Source organism: Hyperoodon ampullatus (assembly GCF_949752795.1).
Source record: "Hyperoodon ampullatus genome assembly, chromosome: 9".
Taxonomy (NCBI): Eukaryota; Metazoa; Chordata; class Mammalia; order Artiodactyla; family Ziphiidae; genus Hyperoodon; species Hyperoodon ampullatus.
This window is the reverse complement of record NC_136922.1, coordinates 16,816,528-16,822,563: the sequence shown is the minus strand read 5'-3', so window position 1 is coordinate 16,822,563 and position 6,036 is coordinate 16,816,528.

The window sequence follows — 6,036 nt, the reverse complement described above, 5'->3', positions numbered from 1 at the left end:
TGATGTCCCAAAGGAGTCCCTTTGATGCAGATGCTGTGCATATCCACACAGTGTGGGCAGAGGGCTGGCTGTACCTTGGCCCGGGCAGTGGTTCTGTAACTCACTGGACTCGGGACTTAATGACCTGAGTGTTCACCTAACAGACCAAAGGACCCAGAGTGCCCATCAGAAGAAACCATTTTGTTATCAGTTCTTTTCTCTGTGGTTAGGAAAACTTTTTAAGCAGTGGCAACCAAGCATAAAACAAAACTGTGCAAAGATTTTGGTGTGTAGCAGTCTGAATTTCTGATGCAAGTCTTTATCTTCTCAGATCGTGAGTTCATCCAGTGATCAAATTACATTCGAGCACTTGCCTTGGCTTTGTCCTGGGGCTGCGATGAAGAGCAAATGAAATAACGTCAGTGAAAACGCTTGCTTTCCAAACCATAACACTGATGTATTTATTCATGCATTCGTCGTATTTATTGATGTGCTTTTCTCAAACTAACTAGAGTAAGATTACAAAAACAACCCTAATTTTCTATTTCCACAGCTAAGAAACAGAGGGGAAGCAAATACACAAACGGTAAGTTTAACAGAACCTTGGGCTTAAACCTTGGGCTTTATTTATCTATTAGGTTTTGATTTTGCTAGTGATCAGGGAAAAACAAAATGATAAGTTCCATGGTGATGATGATCACAAAGGAGAGAAGTTCCAGTTCATAATGTGTTTTACTTGGCATTTAATTTCTGAAATAAATGTCTCCCATGGGCTTCTCAGTGCAACATAGCAAATGGGGCATTTCTGTCAATGTCATTCTACACTAAATTCCTAATGCTGTTTCATAGAAGTTTTTGTTGGTTGTTGTTTTTGTTGTCTTAATGAAAGATAAAAATATAACATGGAAGCACAAATCAATGAAGTGATCTTGAAGGCTCATAAAAGTAATCTGGTCCAAGTTCTTGATTGAGAAAGAGAACTTAGGATATTCACACAAATTTTATGATGAAAACTTTTTATGCTATTGTTTTTACCTCAATGAATGCATGGTGAGAAGTGATTTTTATTTATCTTATAATAAATAAATTCACTGAAAGGAAAAGAAAGAGGTTTTTAAGACATATTCAAGTCAGTTCTTAAGTATATTTTAACATCTAACATGAGTGTACTAACATTTTCCTTCTTGGGATTTACCCCAAAGTCTACACAGGTTTACCCTCTACCTGAAAGTAGACTGTTCCTATGAAACCTTTCCTAAGCTGAAAGGCATAAAACGAAGAAGCAATCATCTTAAGACAGATCTTGCTAACAGATGCGCAAAGTAAATGGAGATAAGGCACAGATACTCGCAGATACAGTTCAGAGCTATGGCAGCTTGATGCTGAAATGCTGAGTGTAGTCCCTTGGCGATGCTGTTCTTCTTGCTGGAGTGCCCGCTGCCTCTATCATGGCTGGCTGCAAAACAAACACTAAATGCTATTTTTGCTTTTAACCTTTTCTCGTAAAAGTGAAAATCCTCTTCAGATTTCTTTCTGTTAGCAAAAACAGGTACTAATGTAGGTCTTTTGTAAAAGCGAAGTGGTGTAAACATTTGAAAAATAGGGGATACTTGTACCTTGAAGCCATTTTTTAGAGCATACCAAATAAAGATCTCCCTGAACCATATCATAAACTAGAACCGTATCATATGTACAAAAACACATCTAGGAGAAAAAGAATAAACCAAACAACCTCTGTGTCTCTGATTTCCTCCATCCAACAGTCTATTATATTTTTTAAGAAATTTTGTTTTTGTATGAATGTAGGAGAAAAAGGATAAACCAAACAACCTCTGTGTCTCTGATTTCCTCCAACCAACAGTCTATTATTTTTTTAAAGAAATTTTGTTTTTGTATGAATGTTTGCCTTTTTTTTTTTTCCGTTGTAGATAAATACAACTATCACCTCAGGTTTTCATATTAACTAGAAATATGATTTGGTCTATCTCTCTATCCTGGAAAGAAGTGAACTGAAATGCTGAGCTCCTGTAATAAATATTTCATTTGTTAAGAATAATTAAGATCTCTGGAAAAGAAGATGTTTTCAGTGCCCATCATGGTGGAATTATGTTGTCTCTCTATAGATTAATTTCTCTGTATTTCTATGGATTATTTTTTCAAAGTAATTCCCACCCACTCTATCTCATTTAATCCCCCATGACCATCCTTTGAATGCACTCTGTCATCACTGATATGACTTATCCTCTAATCTTTATTCCTCTTTTGTACCGTGGAATACCCCCAAATACAACTCACTCCAGTGTCACTGGGGAGTTAAGGGAGATAATGCATATGAAGTATTTAAGCAAGTACCTGGCACAGTAATAATCACTCACTAGCTATTAGCCTCATTTATATGTTATCCTGACATCCACAAACTCCACAACTGCAGAAAATCACGTACATGAGTTGGGGATACTGGGGGTATGTGTGATCTGGAAAGGTTTGACTGCATTTTTTTTTTTTTTTGATGGGAAATTTACCTAAGCCAGACTCCTTCAAACATGAGATTCTGTTGTAGATTCTGGGATTGGATGCATCCATTTGGGGAGCAGTGGGCTCTGAAGATGCGGAGCAGCCGTTTTTTCTGATGATTTGTCTTTTGACAGTATTTCCTGAACACTTTGGGGTGTAGGAGAGGCGAACACAGAAGGAAACCAAGATGGTCTCGGATATTACCCTCCAGTTGTAATAAAGAAGAACAAAAATGTACCCTTCATGAACTTGAACATCCTCGGATACATTAAACAGTGTATGAACTAGATCTACTGAATTACATTGAATCAGACCACCTATTCCCGGATTGTAGGCATCTTATTTTTTTATTTTTTATTTTTTTTCCGGTACGCGGGCCTCTCACTGCTGTGGCCTCTCCCGTTGCGGAGCACAGGCTCCGGACGTGCAGGCTCAGCGGCCGTGGCTCACAGGCCCAGCCGCTCCGTGGCATGTGGGATCTTCCCGGACCGGGGCATGAACCCGTGTCCCCTGCACCGGCAGGCGGACTCTCAACCACTGCGCCACCAGGGAAGCCCGGCATCTTATTTTTAATGATTCTTTCCTCTCTCGGCAGATTCTATCAGTCTGTCTATACAGAGACACACACAGAGATGCACACTGTCAAATAATGGATATAAACAATTCACTAATACTTGCTCTTATTTCTTGTAGAGGTCACTACACATGCCTGCATGAAAAAAGGAAGTGGTAAGTTTTTGTCTAGGTTTGCCTTTATGGCATGTAAAGCACATTTTTTTTCCTCTGGATAAATTTAACTTTTGAACTTCCTTGGTTTAAGGTAGAAAAACCAGAATGTCTGGATGCTGCAGAAATAGACTGAGTGATATTTTAAGTAAATCTATCATCATTTCCTAGGAGTCACCTTAACACAGTAAATGCTGGTTTTGGCGTGACATGACTCTAAATTAGGGGATGCAGTGATAGGTTCTGAATTATTTCAACAGTGGATTTCCTCCACTGTGTGGCTTGTGTTTCTAATGACTAGGGAAACGTGATATCAAGTTGTTTGTAGATTTTTTAAAAAGTTTTAGCCCTTGCTAGTAGCTAATACATGAACTGACACTTACTGAGAGCTTCGTATACACAAGGTGTTGTGCTGTGTCTTGCCTACATATTCTGTTTACTGCTTATAATACTCCTAGGAGGTGATACAATATTTTCCCCTCACTTTACAGATGAGGGTAATGAGCTACAATTAATTAAGTCCCTTGTATGAAGCCACACAGCTCTATCTGGGGATTCAACCCAACCCATCTGAATCAACGGTTCATGCACTTACTCAGTTCTCTATCCCTTCTCTAAGATATAAATATAGAGAAAGAATCCCAAAGTCAAAGCCCTGAGACAGAGTGGGCAGGGCTGTAGGAGCCTGGGCTTCCGCTATCACAGACTGGACTTTAACCCCAGTTCTTTCATTACTAGTTGTATGAATATGGGTAAATTGCTTACATTTTCTGAGCAATACAGTCATCATCCACCAATAGGGAACAATTACACCCTACTCAATTATTGCAGACATAAGGTCACATATGTGGAATATCTCCCATAGGGTATCCATATAGCTGGCCCAGAATCAGTACTAGTTGGTGGCGCTTTCTCCCTACATGAAGGTTCTAAGTGAATGTAGAAGCACTGGCTCTGGCCGTGCTGATCCTTCTTCCATTCCCCATATCAGGGGGCCTGGAACTCAGCTAACACCTGAGCTGACTGAGGGCAGTGAGTTATGAGCACATCACCTCCTGAGATCCCTTTCCACACCAAGTGCTGGTGATTCTGGAATTCTGAGTCTATGAAGATGAAGCGTGGAAAAGGGAAATTTCCTCAGGAATGGATTCAGCCTTGTGGTCCGTTCAGTAGCCAAGTCAGGCCTGTCATCACTGTTGTTAATTATTTCTTGACATCATATATGTCTTCGAAAACTTGATAGGAGAGGAAGTGCCATTACTTAATAACATCCTAGCCACAGTGAGAGATGTTAAAGAAAATACAGGTGACTGAGGCATGAGATCCTAAAGTTTCAGAGAATTTGGATTAAAAAGTTCATTCCACTTTGTGCAATGTTCTCTTTACTAAGCCCCCAACCACCCCACTGTGAACACCAGCAGATTTCCCTGATTTGTACCCCTCATAGGAATCTCATTGATGCTTCTAACTGTGACACGTTCCCCCATCACTGTGTTTTAGCCTCTCAAAAGAACAGGTGAAACTAACCAAGATGTCTTCTCCTAGATTCCCTGAAGCTGCAGCTCATAAACACCTGTGCCTGCTACACTTACTTCTTTCTCCTCCTCAAGAGCTCGGTCTACTTTGTCATCGTCGCCTTCTGTGTGTGTAGGAGAACAGCCGTCTGCGGCCATGGGAAGAGCTCGTGACAGAAGGGACCACAAAGGGGTCACCTTTCCTTCATCATCTCTTGTCTCTAAAAGTGTCTGCTGAGGATCTAGCTGGGCTTCCTTTCTGGGTTTGGGTTATTTCAGTTCACATGTGTATTCTTCTATGTGCCATTATTGTGTAAGGGCTTTTCAAACCACTGGGCAAGCAGACAGTTTGACTCTGTAACAGGGAATTCTGCCATTACTCAGGGGCAGGGCCCAGGGCTGGCACAGGGGAGCCTCTCCCACCACTGTCCCCACAACCTCATCAGGTCCTCCTGCCCCCGAGTCCTCGTGCCTCCTGAGGGCACACAGCGGGCAGCTCCCCTCTCCTCCCTCAGTGCCTCCACACAGACCATGGCCCCGACCCTCCCTGCCACCCACCCTGGGGCCGCCAGCTTTGCCACTTGAATCCTGTCCTTTGATTTTCATAAGAGACACAAAAAATAAAAAAAGAAATCAAAAGTCCACTTTTGTCTGTGTATTTTAATTTCATGAAATCTAACCGAGGTAAGAAACAGCATGACAACCGAGCTATCAAATCCAGCGCTGGTTGTAATAATGGTCACACCGCATTTCTGAGTCTTTCCCTGAGGTGCTGATTATAGTCCTTTCTTTGGGGCACTGGCTCCAACGGCACCCACCGCCAAACAAAGGTGCCCGGGTTCCTTCACTTTCAAAGGTCAACGGATTCAGACTCATTGGTTTGGGATGTTCCTGTGATGACAGTGTAACAGCCAGCGTGACCTGCACTGTGTGTGTTCAGATCTGTACTAGTGTCTCACAGGCACTGACTCCTGATCCTCACATTAACCCCATGAGAACTGCACCAACACCAGAGGGGCACTGGGCGGAGGGTGAAGCACACAGACTCTGACCCCAGAGGGCCTGAGTTTGAACCCTGGGTCTTTTATTTTTTTAAATAAATAAGAGAGGCTGTTATAAATGTAATTAAAGAATAAGAACAAGAGCAAGAGACTATCAAAATGATTGGACAAAATTTTCAACTAAACTCAATTGAAAAATACAGTAAAATGGAAACTTAATTGTTAAACAAGTCATGCATTGTAGAAAAAATTTATAAGCTAGAATCTAAAAATGAATAAATTACATGCACACACAGATATAT